This window comes from Saccopteryx leptura, chromosome 5 (genome assembly GCF_036850995.1).
Source record: "Saccopteryx leptura isolate mSacLep1 chromosome 5, mSacLep1_pri_phased_curated, whole genome shotgun sequence".
Taxonomy (NCBI): Eukaryota; Metazoa; Chordata; class Mammalia; order Chiroptera; family Emballonuridae; genus Saccopteryx; species Saccopteryx leptura.
Window position 1 is genome coordinate 104,788,077 of NC_089507.1, and position 23,609 is coordinate 104,811,685.

Below are 23,609 nucleotides of genomic sequence, written 5' to 3' on the forward strand. Positions count from 1 at the left end.
CAGTGTGAAAGTGGACGAAAGATTTCTACGGGATTTTTCCAAAATCCAAGGCCCTTCTCCTCACAACCGAATCTCATAAACTTAATGGTGACTGAGCTGAGCAGGAGACCAGGAGGGGCCACCACTTTCTGCTGTGCTCTAGGATTCCACACATCGCATGCCATTTAAAACATGGCATCAGTGTTGAGAACAAGACTGCCCTTTGCTAGATGTGAGGAGGCTGGGACGAGAAAACGGAGCCTTTTCTGCTTTGCTGGAACACAGGCCCATGCCCCTCCTACACAACCTGAAGATAGTCACTCACATCTGCTTGGTGCCTCCCCCACTGAGCTCGCCATCTGTCCTGTGAAAAACTCGGGGGCCTCCTGGCTGAGGAGCTGCTGCAGACGCAGCCCCACAAAGGGCTCTGGGGTCCAGTCACGAAGAGTAAACCCTAGAAAAAATCCTCATGCGGAGCTGGTTCATGTTCAAAGTAGGATTGAGGAGTGATAAAAACATTTTTTTTTCTATAGTTTCAACTTGTCCCAAAAATATCCATTTATGCTAAGGTCCTGAGAGCTGGAGGTGGGGAGCATGTGGGAGAGTGGACAATTATGAAGAGAAGAGGGCTGGAGGAAAAGAAGAAAAAGAACAAATTGTGATTTTCCCACTTTAATACCGTGTATTGCTGTAGTAGAAATGCAGAAAGAGGCAGGTAAACTGGAGAGGACCTGGTGGTGGATGCAGGGACCATCTGGTAGGAAAACTAACATAAGTTTTCTACAGCTGACCAAAATGCAGTTAGATTTATAGTAAGAATGAAGCTGAGGATACATCCTGAGTTATGGAAAGAGATGAAAACAATCTAAGAAGAAACAAAATAATTTAACTAACATTTTGAGATGGAGTCATTCAAATAACCAAGTAAATAAACTTGAGACAAGAAATTTAGCTTTAAACATACCCCAACCGTAGCAAAATAGAAGCCAAAGCTGAACTGGTTTAGTATACTGGGAATTATTTTTCAAGGAAGTCATTGCAATACTCAGGATTTTATACAACTTCAAGAACTCTCTGACCATTTGCATAACTTTTGCCAAGTTACTTTCTCTTTCAGACTCATTCTCCTCAGTCCTGAAAAAATGAGATAAAAATAATTATTTTACAGGGTAGTGGAGATGATGAAATGTGACTGCATACAGAAACAAGCACTTTGTAACCTGAAAGCTCTAAACAAACGATAGTAATGACAGTCAACTCCTTAATATTTTGAATTTGACCTGTCTTTATGGAGTCACATTGTGGTGGGTGGTGGGTGGGGGGTGGGGGGAGTCATGAGTTTTACAGTAAAGTTAAGGATTTAGCATATAATTTAGATGACTCTAAACACTGGCCACTGATAGAAACTTTAGCACCTTGGAGTAGGCATCAGGAAAACTGTAAAAGTAAACATTACTGTGGGCTGTCTTTAGGTGGCTGTCACAAAGCACCAGGTCTGACACCAACCGACAATATTTGTAATATAAGGTGAAAATAAGCATTGAAAGAAAGTGTAGTTAATTCAAAGAGGGTGTAATCAAATGCTGAGTGGCAGTGTTAAGTGTAGGAAAGGGAGGCACCACCAGAGTTGCTCAGGCCCAAACCCATCAGTTACGGGCAGGGGAGTCGGAGTTATTGTTCAATAGGCGCAGTTTCAGTTTTGTAAGTTAAAACAGGTTCCGTGGATGGATGATGGTGATGGTAGCACAATAGTGGGAATGGACTTAATGCCAATGATCTGTGTACTCTTAAAAATGGCTAAGATGGTAAATTTTATGCTATTTTTATTTTGGTACAATTTTTTTACATCACGAAAAAAAGAAAAAACCCAACCATGAGCACCTTTGATTCCTATATTTATTAATTAATAAGATGAGATAAAACAAGGAGAGATTTTTGAGAGGATGGGAGATGAGGTTCTGGGCAATGAATGTTGATGTAACTCTTTTGACTCCTTGGCTGGTGACCTGGAGGCAGAGGTGTTTCGGAGTCCCATGTCTCTTCTCGCCAGTGATGCCTCCAACACAGCTTCTGTCACCAGACTACACCACGCTCATGCATTCAGACCTTGGGCCCAGGGCTATACCTTCACTTCTCATTCTTCAGCTTGGCTCTGGGTGAGAGGAATAGGGAATAGAGGAGAAAGGTATTTAGAAATCTAAAACACAAAACAATCCAGCATCCATTTCCATAACAAAATGATGTGACTTGCAGTTATTTGCTATTATTTCTGAACAATAGGAAGACTCACCATGATCTTACAGATTCCGGAGGCCCATAGTTTTGATATCCTGCCCCTGATGTTTCACTGTTGAACAGAAGCAAAAACAAGCAAGTGAATACTCTGGGAGCAGGATTAAAGACTTTGACCAGAAATAATTTCCCAAATCCTGTGTCAATAGGTGATGTATAACACACAATTCCCATCCTGGCAGGTCCAAAGCTAAAACTGAAAACAAATAAACCAAAGTAACAGCAGTCCAGGAAGCTAGTATTAAAACTTCCCATAGTTTATTATTTGAAGGGGTTTTTTTTAGAGAGGAGCTATAGGCTTCCCCCTTGATTCTTGTTGCTAACACTGGAAATTGCAGAAACGTTAGGCATGGGCAGTAGAGCAGAACACAGAGCGGTGGTACTTCAGGGGGATCCAGAGGCTGATCCTACAGGAGACATATAGTCATGAGAAGCCAGGAGGCCAGAAATGCCGTGACATACGAATGGTTCATTACCTTCAAAGGGAGGGTAAACTGCAACAGCATTTCAAGGATGTTAAAAAGTTCTATGTGTGTCTGTGTTTTTTAATTGTTTACTCATGGTCTACTAATTCTACTCAGAAATTTTCCATGTGAAAATAATCAGTCAAGTCCAGGATGATTTTTAAAGCATTACTTATAATAGCAAAGAAAACTACCGGCAACAACTTAAATGTTATATTGAGTAAATAAATGGTGATATTTTAATACAATGAAATATGAAGGCACTAATATGATGGTGGAAATCTATTTGTAGATGTGAAAAGATACATATAGCTTGGTAACATGTATCAATGCTTCAAAGAAAATATATAAACTTTAATTCTTCCTCTCTCAGAATTTTATCTTAAAAAATAACAAATATACAGTATATTCAGCACAGCATTGTTTATCATACAATGGTTACTGTTACAAACATTTCTGTAACATGACACTCTATTGAGACTGATTAAATATGTTATGATGTAATTATAACATGGAATATCATGCAGGCATTAAGATTATGCTTTATCTTAAATTTTTAAAAAATTTATTGTGTTGACGTGGTTTCAAGTGCCTCCCTCAATATAACACCCTCAACCCCCACATCATGTCCCCCATGCCCCTGCACAGTCTCTCCATTCCATTTTCACCCCCTTTGTTCCTCCTCCCCCCACTCCATCTCCCCTTTTTTTCTGGGACTTTCGATCCTCTTATCTGTATCTCTGTGTTAAGCATATATAATTTGGCTATTCACTTCACCTTCTTTGATCCTATCTCCTCATTCCTCTTCTGACAGCTATCTATCTGTCCCTTGTGACTCTGCCTCTGTTTCTATTTTGTTCCTCAGTTTATTGTGTTCATTAGATTTCACATATAAGTGAGATCATAGGATATTTGTCTTTCTCTGCCTGGCTTATTTCACTTACCATAATAATCTCCAAGTCCATCCATGCTATCACAAAAGGTAAGATTTCCTTCTTTTTCACAGCTCCGTAGTATTTCATTGTGTATATGTTCCATGGCTATTTTATTCACTTGTCCACTGGTGGACACTTAGGCTGTTTCCTGATCTTGGCTATTGTAGACAATGCTGCAATAAACATGTGGGTGCATATCTTCTTTTGAATTAATGTTTTGGGATTATTAGGATATATTGTATTTCTCCATGTATAAGACATACTCTTTTTTGAAAAATTTGGGGTCTAAACACTGGGTGTGTCTTATACAGTGTTTATAGGTTTTTTACTTGCATTTCCTGCATTTTTGCATGGATGAGAAGTTATATGAATTTTATGATGAATAAAACTTGAGTTCAATAATTTTATGTAATACATTTCTTTTTCAAATTTCAGGCCCCAAAATTAAGGGGCGTCTTATACATGGGAAAATACAGTATTCCCAGAAGTGGGATAGCTGGGTCATAAGGCAGTTTCATCTTTAATTTTTTGAGACAATGCCATACTAGTTTCCACAGTGGAAGCACACAAGTCCTCATTATTACCAGCAGTGCAGTAGGGTTCCCTTTTCTCCACACCCTCACCAGCACTTGTTATTTGTTGATTTGTTAATAAATGCCATTCTGACAGGTGTGGGGTAGTATCTCATTGTGATTTTAATATGCATTTCTCTGATGATTAGTGATGAGCATTTTGTCACATTTCTATTGGCCATCTGTATGTCCTCTTAGGAGAAGTGTCTATTCATGTCCCTAGCCAATTTTTAAATTGGATTACGGTATTTACTTTTCTGGTGTTGAGTTTTAGAAGTTCTTTGTAAATTTTGGATATTAACCCCCTATCAGATGTATAAGTGAGTATGTTCTCCCATTGAGTGGGTTGACTTCTTATTTTGTTAATGGTGTCTCTTGCTTTACACAGTAAAAGCTTTTTAGGTTGATATAGACCCATTTGTTTATTTTGTCCTTGGTTTCACTTGCCCGTACAGAATATTGGCAAAAATATTGCTACAAGAGATGTCTGAGAGCCTAATGCCCATGTTTTCTTCCAAGATTTTATGGTTTTGTGACTTATATTTAAGTCCTTTATCCATTTTGAGATGATTTTTGTGAATGGTATAAGTTGGTAGTCTAGTTTCATTTTTTTGCATGTACTTGTCCAATTTTCCCAATCCATTTATTAAAGAGACAGTCTTTACTCCATTGTATTGAATATACTCTTGTCTTCTTTGGCATATATTAATTGACTGTAAAGACGTAAGTTTATTTCTAGTTTCTCTGTTCTCTTTCCTAAATCTGTATGTCTGTTCTTATGCCAGTACCAAGCTGTTTTGATTACAATGGCCTTGTAGTATAATTTGATATCAGAAAGTGTAATATCTCTCACTTTGTTCTTTATTTTTAAGATTGTGGAGACTATCTGAGTTCTTTCGTGGTTCCATATAAATTTTTGGAATATTTGTTCTAGATCTGTTAAGTATGCCATTGGTATTTTAATAGGAATTGCATTGACTGTATAGATTGCTTTGGGTAATATAGACATTTTAATGATGTTTATTCTTCCTATCCAGGAACACGGTATATACTTCCACTTGTATCTTTCTTGATTTCTTTTTCAATGTCATAATTTTCCGAGTACAAGCCTTTTACCTGCTTGGTTAAATTTATTCTTAGGTACTCTATTTTGTTGTTGTTGTTACAATAGTGAAGAGGATGTTGACTTAATTTCTCCTGTCAGTTTTTGTTAGTGTATTAAAATGCCTCTGATTTCTGAATATTAATTTATATTCTGCCACTTTGCTGAATTTATTTATCAGATCTAGCAGATTTTTGGCTGAGACTTCAGGGTTTTCTATGTACAGTATCATGGCATCAGCAAATAATGACAGTTTTTTCTTTTCCAATTTGGATGCCTTTGATTTCTTCTTCTTGTTTGACTGCTGTGGCTAAGACTTCCAGAACTATATTGAATAAGAGTGGTGAAAGTGGACACCCCTGCCTTGTTCCTAATCTTGAGGATTCCTTTTTGTCCATTGAGTATGATGTTGGCTGTTGGTTTGTCATATATGGCCTTTATTATGTTGAGGTATGTTCCCCGTCTTCTGACTTTGCTGAGAGTTTTGATCATAAATGGGTGCTAGATTTTCAAATGCTTTTTCTGCATCTATTAATGTGATAATATGATTTCTGTCCTAATGTGATGAATCATGTTTATTGTTTTACAAATATTATACCAGCCTTGCCTCCCCTGAATAAATCTCACTTGATTATGCTGTATGATCCAATTAATGTATTGCTGGATCTGGTTTGCTAATATTTTGTTGAGAATTTTAGCATTTATGTTCAACAGGTATATTGGCCTATAGTTTTCTTTCTTTGTAGTATCTTTACCTGGTTTTGGAATTAGAATAATGCTTGTCTCACAAAATGAGCTTGGGAGTTTTCCCTCCTCTTGAATTTTTTGGAATAGCTTGAAAAGGATAGGTATTAGTTCTTTATTGAATGTTTGGTAAAATTCACCTCTGAAACCATCTGGTCCAGTACTTTTGTTTGCTGGGAGTGTTTTGATAACTGTTTTAATTTCATTTGTTGTAATTGGTCTGTTTAGGCTTTCTGATTTTTACAGATTCAGTTTTGCAAGATAGTATGTCTCTAGAAATCATTCATTTGCCTAGGTTTAAGTTGTCCAATTTTTTTGCATATAGATCTTTATTGTATTTTCTTAGAATCCTTTGTATTTCTGTGATGTCAGTTGTTACCTCTCCTCTTTCATTTCTAATTTCATTTATTTGGGTTATCTCTTTTTCTTGATGAGTCTGGTTAAAGGTTCATCAGTCTTGTTTACCTTTTAAAGAACCAGCTCTTAGTTTCATTGATCTTTAGTATTTCTTTTTTAGCTTTTTTTTTTTTTTTAGCCACTTATTTCCACTCTGATCTTTACTATTTTCTTCCTTCTACTTCCTCCGGGCTTTATTTGCTGTTCTTTTTCTAGTTCTTTTAGGTATAGGATTAGATTGTTCATAGGAGCTCTTTCTTGCTTCTTCAGGTATACCTATAATGCTATGAACATCCTCTGAGGACTGCTTTTGCTATTTCCCATAGATTTTGGGTTGTTATATGTTCATTTTCATTTGTTTCAAGTAAAATTTTAATTTCTTTCTTGATCTCATTCTTATCCCATTTATTAATAACATGCCATTTAACCTCTAAATGTTAAATGTTTTTCCGTTTTTCTATTGTAGTTGATTTTTAGTTTCATGCCATTGTGGTCAGAGAAGATGTTTGATATGATGTCAATCTTCTTAAATATAGTGAGACTTGTGTCCTAACATATGGTCTATCCTAGAAAATGTACCACAAACACTTGAAAAGAATGTATATTCTGCTACTTTGGGGTAAAATATTCTGAAGACATCAATTAAATTCAGTTTATCTAGTTGTCATTTAAGCTCATTGTTTGTTGATTTTTTTGTTTGTAGGATCTATTGATGTTAGTGGGGTATTAAAATCTGCTACTATTGTATTTCTGTAGATCTTGCTCTTTATGTCCATTAAAATCTACTTTATATATTTATGTGTTCCTATATTGCATGCATAAATATTTACAATGGTTATATCTTCTTGTTTGATGGCTCCCTTTATCATTATGTAGTGACCTTTTTTATCCCTTAATATACCCTCTATTTTAAAGGTTATTTTGTCAGATATAAATATTGCTACCCCCTTGAATTTATTTCCATTTGCATGGGATATTTTTTTTATCCCTTCACTTTTAGTCCATGTGTATCTTTTGTTCTGAGGTGGGTCTTTTGTAGACAGCATATATATGGGTCTTGTTTCCTTATCCATTCTGGCCTATCTTATGTCTTTTGATTGAAGCATTTAATATATTTACATTTAAGATTAATAAACATATGAACGTATTTATTGCCATTTTATTCTTTAAACCAATAACCCTCTTTCTCTTTCCCCCCCCCTTTCCTCTTATTATAGCAGGCCCTTTAACATTTCTTGTTGTAGAGACCCTGAATAGGAAAACACAACAGAGACAGAGTTCAGTGCCCTGAGGCAAAGCCACAGAGACTTTACTGACAAAAGTTCTGGATGCAGTACTGTGCTGAACACAGCACAATAGGAACAGAATTAGCAATTCTGATTAATCAATAGGTGGGGACATTTGAGCTACTTCACTTGCCCTTTAATCTGCTTTAAAGAAGTTCCCCTTCCTGACCTCCTTATTCTTGTCCCTGTTTCTATTTTGTGTATCAATAAATATTCATAAAAACTGGGGGTCAGGGCTGTCTCATGAAACCTGTATAGAGGATTGTGAGGCGGTCCCCCTAGGTCCCTCAGTGTACACCATGTGGTCTTCAAGAAGTCATTGTTTCCTTGACATCTTGCAATACTGGTGGGGTAATGAACTCCTTGAGCCTTTTATTTTTATATATTTTTTGACTAGGAAGCTCTTCTCATTCAATTTGAAATGATAGCTTTGTTGAATATAGTCTTGGTTGTAGGTTCTTGTTTTTCATCACTGAATATTTCTTGCCAATCCCTTTTGGCTTCATGTGTTTCTGTTGAGAAGTCAGATATCAACCTCTGGGGGCTCCTTTGTCTCTTATCTTTGGCATTTTCATTATGATGTGTCTTGGTGTGGGCCTTTTTGGGTTCGTCTTTAATGGGAATCTCTGTGCTTCTTGAACTTGTGTGACTTTTTCCTTTACCAGGTTAGGGAAGTTTTCAGCTATGATTTCTTCAAACAAGTTCTCTATCCCTTGTTCTCTACTCCTTTAGGACACCCTATGATGCAGATGTTGTTTTGCTTGATGTTGTTGCAGAGGTCTGTTAGAGTTTGTTCAGCCTTCTTAAGCCAATTTTCTTTTTACTGCTCTGCTTCTGTGCTTATGTTTATCTTGTCCTCTTTTTAAAAAATGTTTATTTTATTGATTTTAGAGAGAGGAAGGGAGAGAAAGGGAGAGACAGAAACATCAATCTGTTCCTGTATGTGCCCTGACCAGGATCTAACCAGCAAGCTCTGAGCTTCCGGATGATGCTCTAACCAACTGAGCTATCCAACCAGGGCTATCTTGTCCTCTAAATCACTGATTTGATCCTGCACTTCATCCAGTCTGCTGTTGATTCCTTTTAATGCAGTCTTCATTTCTGATATTATATTCATCATTTCTGACTGGTTCTTTTTTATGGTTTCAATGTCCTTTTTTAAAAAAAATTGATTTTTTTTTAGAGAAAGGAAAGAAAGAGAGAGAGAGAGAGAGAGAGAGAGAGAGGCAGTGGGGCAGGGGAGAGGGACAAGAAGAATCAACTCATAGTTGCTTCTTGTATGTGCCTTTACCAGGCAAGCTTGGGATCAAACCAGTGACCTTAGCATACCAGGTTGTCACTCTATCCATTGTACCATTACAGGCCAGGTTCAATGTCTTTTTTAATGCTTACTATCTCTTTATTTTAAGTTCTCACTGAGATGATCCATTCTTACTCTAAGATCCTTGAGCATCCTAATAACTATTGTTTTAAATTCTGTGTCTGGTTGTTTGGTTGCTTCTCTTTCATTTAATTCTTTTCCTAGTGATTTCTCTTGTTGATTCATTTGGGGCATATTTCTTTGATCATTTTGTCTGTGTATTAGGAAGCTCAGCTTTGACTCTCAAATTTGTTGTGACATTTTTATGAGGAAAGTGGTCTCAGTGGTACAACCACCAGGCCACTCAGGCTCCTTGGCCTAGGAATGCTTCTTGAGTGTTATGTTTACCTCCTGTTGTCTATGAGTCCTGAATGCTGTTGGTCCTTTTGTGGGTGGACTTAACGCTTCAGGCTGGCTAGATCTAAGGGTCAACCTTGATTACCTGTATTAGATGCTGTGCAGTGGCTGTCCCCTTGGGTGTAGTTATTCTCAGCAGGGTCTGGTGCCTGCTGAACTCCCTCTTTGGGCATGCTGCTTGTGTGGCTAGTTGAGTTTAGCACTGGTGTGGTCTATAACCCATTACTGGTTGTATTAGTTTGGGGTCCTCCAGAATGGGGTTCGGGTATGGGTTGATGTGAGACATTGTTTATTATCCACTGTGGGCTACTTGTCTGGAGCTGCCATTCTGTTCACTGTTTGTGTCTGTGTTTTCTCTGCCTGGGTGTGTGTGGGAGGGGCCAACCTATATATAAGAATCGACTTCCTGCTGCTTAGAATTGAGAGCAACTCTGTAAAAGGGCCCAAGCTCCTTGAGATTTACCTTTGCTTTTCAGCTGCTCCAACTGCCCTTCCAGGTGGCTGGTCTTCCCACAGAGTCTTCTGCAGAAAGACTGTAGTGTGGGCTCAGACTGGCCTCACCCCAATGACCCCTCCACAGGTTGCAAGCTTGGTGGATTAAGTCAACTGAGGTAGAAAGAGAACATTGGCAGGACTACCTCCTTGGGGATCTCTTTGTTTAGGTGCTCAGAATCAGGAAAGTGGCCTTTACTCTAGAGCCTAATTCCTCAGCTACTGCTAGATACTCTAATTCTATTTCTCCTCAGAGAGGTGAGCAGCAGGTTCAGGCTGGATAGGGCCAACAGTCCCCTCTGTGGAACTTCTCTCAGCTGAGGAGCCACTGGTCTCACAGAGGAAGACTGAGAGATACTTCCATTGGGGCTGATTGTGAACCTTCCCTAGGAAGTGGCTAAGCCTTTTGACAGGTCCCAACAATAGGCTCCAAGGTACTGACACTGGCATGTCTGAGCCTCCCCTCTGTGGATCTAAGCCCAGTGTGACAGGGTATATGCAACTTGGGCTGGTTGAGTGGGAGGCTCTGCCTCATCCAAAACATGCAAGTTGCTGTGCAAGTGCTGGCCACTGGAAGCAGAATTTGTCTCAGCTGGGTTTGGTACCTGACAAGCTCTTCCTTTGGATATGAAGCTAGTAATGCTAGCTGGATCCTGCTCTCTGATGTTATTGGTAGCTGGTCATTGAATGTGTTGGTTCTGAGCCTCTTAAGAGGGAACCTAATGTAGACCAGTGTAAGATACTGCCAGTGACTGACCCTCAGGAACCTTTTAAAGCTATAAGTGATGAAGAGCTTGTGGCTGCCTCTGCAGGGCTTAGGTGCACATGGAAGGACCAAGCTGCACACTTATGTTTGCTTTTAACAGCTCCAGTCCTGGGGGAAGGTCAGCAAAAGACTCAAGTTTCCCTGAGACTTTCCTCCTGTTACCTCTGTTGCTAGCTGCTTGTAAGGCTCGCTCCCTAAAACAACCTCTGGTAAAGTTTAGAGGCTGGGGCTAGTCAGGTGTCAGGAAGGGTGGTGGGTGAAGCTTCCACCCCAGATCCCAAGGTATTGGTCTGTCTTGAATTTTTTCTTAGATATCAGTAGGGTGTGGTATGGCCACTAGTAATCCAGTGGGTGTGGCTTCTGGAACCCAGAGATTTAACCTGCCAATAGCCCAGACATTTTCTACTGAATAACCCTTGAGGAAGAAGCAACAGTCATATTCTCAGAAAGTGGGAAGAAAAGCTCTGGCCTCAACACTAGACAAGTGAGTCACTGTCACTCCTGAGTCATTTTAGCTCATTGTTTTCTGGCCAAGGTTGCTTTCTTCTTAACAGGACCCAATCTCCATAGGATGGGGCAAGAGAGATTCCAAAGGTGGGGCAGTTGCTTTACTCCATATTGATGCCACACAAAGGGGAGTGATCCACCCAAGAAAGATGGCAACTGTGGACTGGCTAATGAGTCAACACAGAGATCCTGGTAGCTGTCCGCACACTGTGTCTCTTCCCAGGGCTGGCAATCTGAGACTCTTTCATACTAGTCTGCTCAGCCCTCCCTCTGCCAGAGCCCACAGTAAGTGGTGTGCAAGAGATTTTCTGTGTTGGCTTTTTAACAGGGTGCTGTGTCTCTTTCTGCCTGACAGAAACCTTGCCTCTTTTCACCACCAAATGCAATGTGGGCACCTCTTCTTGGCTCTGTTGCTCTAAGCTGGGGAACCGGGCCTAGGGCTTAGGGTCCACACCTCTCAGGGATAACCTCTCCAAGCTGAGATGTCCCTCTAGAACCTAGGCTGCCACTCGGGAAAGCTGGGGTAGCCCTTTTTGCATCTCCTCCCTTTTTACCGTCTTGATGTAGCTTCTCTGTGAATCCTTGGTTATGAGATTTCTCTTTATTTAGTCCTGATTCAGATTTTCCAAGATGACTGTTCTTATATTTAGTTATAACTCCAGTTTGGTCCTGGGAACTGGTGAGTGGAATATCCACCTACTCCACTGCCCTCTTGGATCTTCAAGAATTATGTTCTTAAAGGAGAATGAGAGTTTGTGTGCATAAACTTAGTCATCCTAAGACATCTTAAACTTACTTAGTTCCCTATTTCATTTTCTTATTTGCATGTAATTAATTTTTTTGCATATACATGACAGCTGCCCCTTCAGTGTACTCTGCTGTCCAATTTCTCTTCAACAACCAAATTTTCGGAGATGCTGAGGGGTACAACATGAGTTTAGTAGACTCATACGTTCTGCCTGCTCTTATTCCTTGTCCTTAAACAGGTATCAAGCCAAATAACATCCCTTAAATTAGGATGCAGAAATTAAATTCAATATCTGCATCCTAATCTCCCTTTGAGTCAGCCTTCCACTGTTATCCAAGCCTGTAACCAGACTAAAGCTCAAAGAGTATTATACCCTTAAAATTAGGAACTGTTGGCCATCAGTTCATCTCCAATTTTAGAAACAAAGGCCTATTTAATTTTTGCCTTCTTTACAATGATTTCAAAAGTTGGGTTACATTTCATGTTTAAACTCATATTATAAAAATACATTTTAGAAACTACATTTGTTCTCTTTTCCACATTTCCCAGGGAGAAATAATCACACCCAGGACTTGGAGAAATTTCCATTGCATATGGCAGAGGAGGAAAAAAGTGAAGGAAAGAGGAAGGGAGGGACTGGAATATCAGAAAGTAGTTTCTTTGGGCCCGTCCAGGGAAAGCCACAGGAATTTGCCAGAAGACAATCTTCCTGATGAACGATGGATTTGTTTCTCTGTCTTTCCTCATGCTCCACATACTATAACAACATTCTGTTCATATGCTCTCTGACACTTATTGCTATGAATGGGGTTGAAGGACCCAATTAATGACACTATGTTCTCCTCTGAGCACTAAGATTAAGAATATACACAGGAGAAGAACAGGCATCAATGTGTGAGCATTATTGCTGTGTGTGTATCTATGCCCAAGCAGGCTTCTTGCTACTACTTCCCTAAATTGAACAAAGTATCTGGGTCCCAGGCAGAGGGTAGGTTGCTCCCACAGAGGCTGTTTTATCCCAGAGTGCATTTTGATTGGAAGAGACAGGACAGAAAGGTGAGGAATGCAGCTTGCAGCAGAAAACCACCCAACAAAGAGTCAGAGATGTGGCCTTTATGAGAGTATCTGCCTTCACTGAGTTCACCAGTCCTGAAGAGAATATGGACCAATCCCTCAGACTCCCACCGCCTCACCAGACATAGTGAAGAGCCAGTGAGAAGTGCAGGGCAAGCATCAGCTTCCTCCCTTCTAGTTTCCTGGGAAGATGGGGGTCTCAGTAGAATTTCTTCTTTGAAAAAGAAGAAAATGATTTCTCCTGTGAAATACAAGTATTTCCAAATAAATTGTATCTTTCCATTCATTCAATATTTATTGAAGTTCTACTATGTGCCAAGCATTATGCTAAGAGTAATGGATCAAACACAAGACAAAACAAAATGCTTCTGTTCACTGTTTTGTCATGTAATGTCCCACCTCACACAGATATTAACTCCCAATTCTCTGTGGCCACAAATGCTAAGATGATAAATATTTTTAAAGGTTGGAGGAAATGATTCACTATGTGAAAACATTCACCTGACTGTGCTACAAAAAAAAAAAAAAAAAAAAAAAATCCCAAACCAAACCCCCCCCTCCAAAAAAAAACCTCAAAGTGACTGATTTTACAAATAAGGTGCTCTGGGATCTGTTTAGTTCCAGAAAGAATACGTAGAAAAGTAAAGGAGGCTTATTAACCGAAGTGGAAAGTTGAGGTTGATGGGATAGTGGGAGAAGAGAAATAAAAACTAGTACAAACTTACTACTATAGGAAAAACAGCAGGCTGGACTCTTGGAGGTGCTTTCTATTGCTTTCAAACTTTATTAATCCCTCTTCCAACACTGTAAAGTAATTGATGTGTATATATACAATGTGTATGTATTATGTATAGTGATTAGCTTAATATCAAGAAAAAGTTACTTTATATAGTATTTTTATTTTCTAAGGGAGTACATGTTTTAAAAAGTTTTCTAGGAAAAATAATTAAAAAATAGAAACAGCTTTTAGTTTTGTTGAATATATGTTCATCTAAAGAACTTATTTCTTCACTGGTCTGAAAAATTAAATGTTACTATACATTGTCCACCATGGGGTTGGTGTTATAAAGTTCCCATGGTCTTGGAGGAATAAGAAAGGTTAAATTAAAAATAAACTGTAGTTCTGACTGGTGGTGGTGCAGTGTATAGAGCATTGAACTGTGATGCTGAAGTCCCAAGTTCGAAACCCCAAGGTTGCTGGCTTGAGTGTGGGCTCATCCAGCTTGAGCACAGGCTCACTAGCTTGAGTGTAGTGTTGTCGGCTTAAGCGTGGGATCATCGACATGACCCCATGGTCAATGGCATGAGCCCAAAGGTTGATGGCTTGAAGCCCAAGGTCATTGGCTAGAGCCCAAGGTCTCTGATTTGAACAAGGGATCACTGGCTCAGCTGGAGCCCCCAATCCTGGATCAAGGCACGTATGAGAAGCAATCAATGAACAACTAAAATGACTCAATTATGAGCTGATGCTTCTCATCCCTCCCCCTTTCTGTCTCTTTCCCTTATTAATAATAATAATAATAATAATAATGGAACTATAGATTTATTAAAAGTTAAAACAGTTGCATTTTTATAATCTTGGGAGGGTAGGAGTGGGAGTTGGAGGGAAAAAGTTTTCTGTAGATGTGACAAAACTCTAAAGTTATAGGGACAAGTTTAATCAATTTAGTTATATAAATGTTCATGTTTCTGCATGACAAAACTTCCAGCTAGTACTGGTTTCTATACCCTTATCAGCATTGAGTTCTAAACACTTCAACTATGGAAATATACTTAGAAAAGAATAGAAGGAAATATAAAAATAAGATTACATGGCTACCTCTTGGTGGTGAGTGTGGGTAATTTTTTGTTTATATTTACACTAAGAAAAACTACTGAAATGATAATATTAGTGGGGTAATAAAATTTTTGCTTCCTGGATAGGCTTGATTGAAAGATGATTAAAAACAAAGTGATTTGACAGCCAAAAAAAAAAAAAAAAAAGGTGACATAAGGCATCAACTAATAATTCGGTTTATTATTTCTATAGTATTAAAATACTTAACTGAACTAAGATGCTCATGAAATTTGTTTAAAGAATCTAACACAATGATTGAAAGGTATATAAATATCCCATTAAAACTGATACTGATATACAAGCAAAATTGATGGCTTTTTCTTTATGGTTCCTGTTGTTTGAAGGAAATTAAGCTTAAAGTCAATTGAGAACAATGTTTATTTGCTAGTATTAAATAAATGCAAATCAAAAATAAGGTGAAGTCTGTTTGCTTATCAACTTGTTATAGATTTAAAATAAAGACAATCCTTATGCAGTTGGGGCTTGAATGAATGGGCCCTTTCATCCTCTGACCTATAGATTAAATATACTTTCTGGGGAAGCAATTTGACATTACAAATCAATATTTATACACTAGAATCTGAACTGTATAAAGAATTATATACCAAGGTCTTAAAAGAATACATACTAGAATGTCAGTAGTAACTATCTGAATGGTGAAGGTAAAAAATATTTTAATACTCTTTTTAATTTTTAAAAATGATTTTCATAGAAAACAACTGGAATCAACCAAAATATTTAACAACAGGAGAAAGGATGAATCAAGTGTAGAATATATATATTTTCTCCTTTAAAAAAATGGTTAGGCACTTCCCAGAGTGGGCAATAGGGGAAGCCACCCACCCTCACTTTTTGGAGTCCAGTAAGTAAATGCTTGGAGTGTAGTGAGCAAAGTTGTGAGGATAGCAATAATTTTAAAAAAGGAAGAAAGAATAGTTAAAGTCTCCACATCTCCACACCAAGGGACCAGAGCCAACTGAGTGGCTCTGTTCCACAGTGACCAGAAGATAAGCCCGGGGCAGGGTTAGGTTGGGGCTCTGTGGGAGGGCTGGTGGTGCTGAAGCAGGGCACTCTTGTGTCTCATCTCCAATTGTCTCATTTCCCTTCCTCCCTCCCTCCCTCCCCTCCCTCCCTTCCTCCTTTCTTCCTTTTTTTTTTTTTTTTGTATTTTTCTGAAGCTGAAAACGGGGAGACAGTCAGACAGACTCCCGCATGCACCCGACTGGGATCCACCCGGCATGCCCACCAGGAGCGATGCTCTGCCCATCTGGGGCGTTGCTCTGTTGCAACCAGAGCCATTCTAGTGCCTGAGGCAGAGGCCATGGAGCCATCCTCAGTGCCCAGGCCAACTTTGCTCCACTGGAGCCTTGGCTATGGGAGGGGAAGAGAGAGACAGAGAGGAGAGGGGGAAGGGTGGAGAAGCGGATGGGCGCTTCTCCTGTGTGCCCTGGCCGGGAATTGAACCCGGGACTCCTGCATGCCAGGCCAATGCTCTACCACTGAGCCAACTGGCCAGGGTCCCTTCCTTCCTTTTTTCCTTCCTTCCTCTCTTCCTTTCTTTTTTCTTCTTTCTTTTCTTTCTTTCTTTCTTTCTTTCTTTCTTTCTTTCTTTCTTTCTTTCTTTCTTTCTTTCTTTCTTTTCTTTATTTTCTTTTCTCTTTCTCTTTCTTTCTTTCTTTCTTTTTAGAGAGAGAGAGAATGAGAGAGAGAGAGACAGACAGGAAGGGAGAGAGATGAGAAGTATCAACTTATAGTTAAGGCACCTTAGTTAATTTATTGCTTTCTTACATGTGCCTTGACTGGGGGGCTACAGCAGAGCAAGTGAGCCCTTGCTAAAGCCAGTGACCTTGAGCTTCAAGCCAGAGACCTTTGGGCTCAAGCTAGCAATCATGGGGTCATGTCTATGATCCCATGCTCAAGCCAGCAACCCCGTGTTCAAGCTGTTGAGCACATGCTCAAGCCAGCAACCTCAGTGTTTTGAACCTGGGTCCTCAGTGTCCCAGGCCAATGCTCTATCCACTGCACCACCACATGGTCAGGCCTGAGTCACTGTTTCTTAAAGTAAGTTTTCTGCAGTACAGAGTTATAATTTCTAGTAAAAGAGAACATAAAGAATTATTCATTCATTCACTAATTCATTTAAAAAGTAGTAAAAAGTTCCAAGATGGCGACAGAGTAGGCAGACATTCCAACTGCCACCTCCCAGGACCAAATTGGATTATAAATTAATTCAAGAACAATCATCTTGAAAAACCAACTTTGGACTAAAGGAAGAGGAGTCTATAACCAAGGATCCCAGAAGAAGCCACAACCGAGACTAGTAGGAAGGGCAAGATGAGGACAGGGCTGCCCCGCCCCCAGGAGCAAGCAGCAGCTGAGGCTCTGGAGGGTCTCTCACTGCAGGGAGGGTTGCCCTGAGAGGTGTGGGTCCTCATCCCTAGGCCTGGCACCCCAGCCTAGAGCCCCAGAATCTAGAAGAGGCACCCACACAGCATTCAGCAGTGAAAAGTGCTGAGGTTTCTGTCTGCAAGAAGGAGATGGAGCTCTCAGAGACACAGGCTTTATCATTGGAAATTTCATTCCCATCCACTTACCTGGGCTTCCATGGGGGAAGGCTGAGAGGTTGAGAGCTGTGTGAGGAGATTGTGAAGTTGGTGGCCCAGGGAGAGACACTGTGGGGGATGGCCACCATAATTCCTACATGCTCCCCAGTCTATGACTGGTGCTTCTGTCACACCTGAGATTCAGTAGAAACTGTCCTGATTGCGAGAAGACCACACTCTGGGTATCAGAGGCCACACCCACCACCCTTTCTAATTCCTGAATTGCTGCAGGCTCTAGAGTCTACTAGAGACTTTTTCAATGGCTGAACCCAAAAAAGCAGGTAGCAGGCAGAGGCTGCAGGAGGTGGGACCCAGGGAATTTTGGCCTTTTAAGCGCACCTTCCCCGGGCCCAGTGTGGATAAAAACCAGCCTAAACATGCAGCTTGGTATTTCCATGTGCACCTGGGCCCAGTAGAGGCAGCTATAAGTACTGGGTTGCTTGCAGCTCAAAGAAGGTTGCTGAGGACCAGTCACGGGCAGTGTCTCCCACTGGTTTGTGTTGGGTTTCCTCAAAGGAGGCCCAGGGCTGATACATCCAGTGGCAAGCTTTGGAGAGCATCAAATCAGTACCTAACAACCCTTGCTAGTGGAGTATCCTAAGGAAGGGTTCCTCACATCTGTACCTGCTGAGGCAAGATCCGCTTTCTGCGGCCAACACTGGCACAGCAGCTTATGTGCACTGGATAGGGTGGAACTTCACAGCCAGCTGCCCGAGTACTGGATCTCCTGTCATGCTGGGCTAGATTCCACAGGGGGAAGGGAGAGAGGTTTGGAGCACAGACATTAAATTGTGGGTCCCCAAGAACCAAGAGCCCATTGGTGGGTATGTTCAAGGGGCTTAGCCACTTTCTGAGGGGGCACACTCAGCCCCAGGAGAGGATTCTCTCAGTCTTCCTCCCTGAGACTCACTGTAAGAACTTCTGCAGAGGGGCCTGTCAGCGCCACTTGATCTGAACCTGCTGCTCACCTTGCTGGGGAGAAATAAAATTTGAGTATCCAGCAGTGGCTAAGGGATTAGACTCTGAAGTAGAGGCCATTTTCCCCATACTAAACTCCTGACCAAGAGACCCCTGAATTAGGGAGTCCCACTAAATGTTATATTCCCAACCTCAGCTGCCCTAAAACCCACCAAGCTTTCAACCTGTAGAGGGTTTGGTTGGGTGAGGACAGTCTGAGCCCAGACTATACAGTCTTTCTACAGAAGACTCTGTGGGAAAACCAGGCAGCTATAAGAACAGGAGGAGTAGCTGAAAAGTAGAGGCAAATCTTATGGAGTCTGGGGTTTTTACAGAGCTTCTGTCATCTCTAAGCAGGAGGAAGCTGATCTTTATACACAGGTTGTTCCCTCCCACACTCCCCAGGCACAGGAAATGCAGACATAAACAGCAAACAGAGCAGTAGCTTCAGACAGGTAGCCCACAGCAGGTTACAAACAATGGCTGACACCAACCAAAGAAGACCTAGAACCAACACAACTAGTAGTGGGTGGCAGATAGCACCAACCCTGACTCAGCTAACTACACACAAGCAGCTCACATAAAGGAGGAGTCCAGCAGAAACCAGATAATGTGGAGAATAAATACACCAACAGGACAGACACTGCAAAGTGTCTAATACACAAGATAAAAGTTGACCCTTAGAACCAGCTACCTGAAGGGATAATCATACCTACGAAAGGACCAACTGCATCTAATACTCACATACAACAAGAGGAAAATTAATATCCTCGAGAAGCATTCCTAGAACAAGGAATTCAGGTGGCTTGGAAATTAGTACCACCAAGCCCACTTTCTTCATAAAGATACCACAACAAATTTCAAAGTCAGACAGTGCTAACTAATATGGAGACAAAATGGGAAGACAAAGAAATACAACCCAAATGAATCAACAAAAGAAATCCCCAGAAAAAAAAAACTAAATGAGATGGAAGTAACCAAACTACCAGAAGCAGAGTGTAAAATAATGATTTTTAGGATGCTCAAGGACTTTAGAGCAACAAGGGATGGTCATAACAAGTACCTTAATAAAGATTTAGCAAGAATTAAAAAGGACATTGAAATAATAAAAAAGAACCAGTCAAAAAGGAAAATACTATATCAGAAATGAAGACTGCACTAGAAGAAATCAACAGCAGGCTGGATAAAGCAGAGAATCAAATCAGCGATTTAGAGGACAAGACAAATGAAAGCACAGAATCAAAGCAACAAAACAAAAAAAGGCTCAAAAAGACTGAGGAAACTCTAAGAGACCTCTGTGACAACATGAAGAGAAACAACACCCACATCATAGGGGTTCCTGAAGGAGAAGAGAACAAATAAGGAATAGAGAATGTGTTTGAAGAGATCATAGCTGAAAATTCCCCTGAATTGATGAAGAAAAAAGTCACACAGGCTCAAGAAGTACATGGAGTCCCATTAAAAAGGAACCCAAGGAGGCCTACACCAAGATACATCATAATTGGAATGCCAAAGTTAAGAGACAAAGGAAGAATACTAAAAGTTGCAAGAGAAAAGCAGTTAATTTCCAAAGAGAAGCCTCCATATGAATGACATCTGACTTCTCAACAGAAACACTTGGCCAGAAGAGATTGGCAAGACATATTCAAAGTGATTCAAAACAAGAACCTACAAGCACAACTACCATTTAAAATGGAAGGAAAAGTAAAAAGATTCCCAAATAAAAAAAGACTCAAGGAATTCATAACAACCAAAACAGTACTGCAAGAAATGTTAAGGGGCCTTCTGTAAAAAGAGCAAAGGAAAAAAGAAATTGAGAGAAAGAGGATTGTAGATTTAAAGAACAAAATGGTAATAAATAAGTACATATCAATAATAACCTTAAATGTAAATGGATTAAATGCTCCAATCAAATGACATAGGGTAGCTGCATGGATAAGAAAACAGGACCTATACATGCTGTCTATAAGTGACCCACCTCAATACAAAAGATACACATAGACTGAAAGTAAAGGGATGGAAAAAAGTATTTCATACAAATGAAAATGAAGAAAAAAAGCTGGTGTAGCAATACTTATGTCTTACAAAATAGCCTTTAAAACAAAGGCTATAGTAAGGGATAAAGAAGGTCACTACATAATGATAAAGGGAGCAATCCAACAGAAGGATATAACCATTGTAAATATTTATGTGCCTAATACAGGAGCACCTAAATATAAACTTTTTTTTTTTTTTTTTTTAGATTTTATTTATTCATTATAGAGAGGGGAGAGAGAGAAGGGGGGAGGAGCGGGAAGCATCAATTCCCATATGTGCCTTGACCAGGCAAGCCCAGGGTTTTGAACCGGCAACCTCAGCGTTTCCAGGTTGACGCTTTATCCACTGAGCCACCACAGGTCAGGAGCACCTAAATATATAAAGCAGATTTTGATGGACATTAAGAGTGAGATTGACAGCAATACTATAATAGTAGGGGATTTTAATGCCCCACTAAGATCAATAGATAAATCCTCCAGACAGAAAATTAACAAAGAAACAGCAGCCTTAAATGACATACTAGATCACCAAGATTTATTTGATAACTTCAGAACTGTTCACCCCACAGCAGCAGAATGTAAATTTTTTTCAAGTGCTCATGGTACATTCTCTAAGATAGACCACATGTTTGGACACAAAACAAGTCTCTGTAAATTTAAGAAGATTAAAATCATATAAAGCATCTTCTCTGATCACAATGGCATGAAACTAGAAATCAACAACAGTAGAAAACCTGAAAAACATTTGAACACTTGGAGGCTAAAGAGCATGTTATTAAATAACGAATGGGTTAACAATGAGATGAAGGAAGAAATAAAAACTTTTCTTGAAACAAATGAAAATGAACATACAACAACTCAAAATCTATGAGATACAGCAAAAGCAGTCCTGAGAGGGAAGTTCATAGCATTACTTGTATACTTTAAAAGCAAGAAAAAGTTAAAATAAACAACTTAACCCTGCACCTAAAAGAACTAGAAAAAGAACAACAAATAAAGTTGAGAGGAAGTAGAAAGAAGGAAATAATACAGATCAGAGCAGAAATAAATGACATAGAGACTAAAAACCCCCCACAAAAGATCAATGAAACCGAGAGCTGGTTCTTTGAAAAGGTAAATGAGATTGATGAACCTTTAACCAGACTCATCAAGAAAAGGGAGAGGACTCAAATAAATTAACTTAGAAATGAAAGTGGACAAGTAACAACTGACACTGCAGAAATAAAAAGGATTGTAAGAAAATACTATGAAGATCTATATGCCAAAAAATTGGACAACCTGGGTGAAATGGATAAATTTCTAGAAACATACAATCTTCCAAAATTCAATTGGAACGAATCAGAAAATATAAACAGACTAATTACAATCAATAAAATTGAAGCAGTTTTCAAAAACACTCCCAGCAAAGAAAAGTCCTGGACCAGATGGCTTCATTGGCAAATTTTATCAAACATTCAAAGAAGAACTAACACCTGTTCTTCTTAAGCTACTTCAAAAAATTCAAGAGGAGGGAAGACTTTCAAGTTCCTTTTGTGAGGTAAGTGTTGTCCTCATTCTAAAACCAGGTCAAGACATTACAAAGAAAGAAAACTAGAGGCCAATATCCCTGATAAACATAGATGCTAAAATTCTCAACAAAATATTAACAAACCAGATACAGCAATACATCAAAAAGATGCAAGAGATGCATATATCATGATCAAGTGAGATTTATTACAGGGAGGCAAAGCTAATATAATATTCACAAATCAACAAATGTGATTCATCACATAAATGAAAGGAAGGATAAAAATTACATAATTATATCAATAGATGCAGAAAAAGCTTTTGATAAAATCCAGCACCCATTTATAATAAAAACTCTCAGCAAATTGGGAATACAGGGAATGCACCTCAACATAATAAAGGCCACCTATGACAAACCCACAGCCAACACCATGCTCAAAGGGCAAAAATTAAAAGCAATCCTTTTAGAATCAGGAAAAATTCAGGGATGCCCCTTTCACCACTCTTATTCAAAATAGTTATGGAAGTCCTAGCCACAGCAATCAACAACAAGAAGAAATAAAAGGCATCCAAAGTGGAAAAGAAGTAAAGCTATCATTATTTGCTGATGACATGATACAGTACATTAAAAACCCTAAAGCAGGGGTCTCCAAACTACGGCCAGCGGGCCACATGTGGCCCCCTGAGGCCATTTATCTGGCCCCTGCCGCACTTCCAGAAGGGGCACTTCTTTCATTGGTGGTCAGTGAGAGGAGTATAGTTCCCATTGAAATACTGGTCAGTTTGTTGATTTAATTTACTTGTTCTTTATTTTAAATGTTGTATTTGTTCCCATTTTGTTTTTTACTTTAAAATAAGATATGTGCTGTGTGCATAGGGATTTGTTCATAGTTTTTTTATAGTCCGGCCCTCCAATGGTCTGAGGGATAGTGAACTAGCTCTCTGTGTAAAAAGTTTGGGGACCCCTGCCCTAAAGTCTCAGTCAAAAACCTACTAGACCTGATAAATAAATTTGCCAAGGTGACAGGATATAAAATTAATGATCAGAAATCAGTGGCATTTTATGCACCAACAATAAAATGTCAGAATGAGAAATTAAGAAAACAATCCCCTTCACTATCACAACAACAAAAAATAAAGTACCTAGGAATAAATATAACCAAGGAGGTAAAATACTTCTACTCAGAAAATTATAAGACATTGAAAAAAGAAATCAAGGAAGATACACACAAGTGGAAGTATATACCACATTCATAGATAAGAATTAACATTATTAAAATGTCTATACTACCCAAAGCACTCTATAAATTCAATACAATTCCTAGTAAAGTACCAATGGCATTCTTCAAAGGTATAGGAAAATATTTTAAAAATTTATATGGAACCAAAAAAAGAACACAAATAGCCTCAGCATTCTTGAAAATGAAGAATAAAGTGGGAGGTATCACACTTCCTGATATCAGGTTATACTACAAGGCCACTGTGACCAAAGCAGCTGGGTACTGTCATAAGAATAGGCATAGAGATCAAGGGAACAGAACAGAGAACCCAGAAATATACCCACACCTTTATGGACAACTGATATTTGACAAAGGA

General features: G+C 39.4%; 1 pseudogene; it reads right to left on the reverse strand.

The window, feature by feature from the left end:
• LOC136406533 (cilium assembly protein DZIP1-like) overlaps nucleotides 1–23,609 on the reverse strand; it is a 76,082-nt pseudogene that overhangs the window by 11,969 nt on the left and 40,504 nt on the right.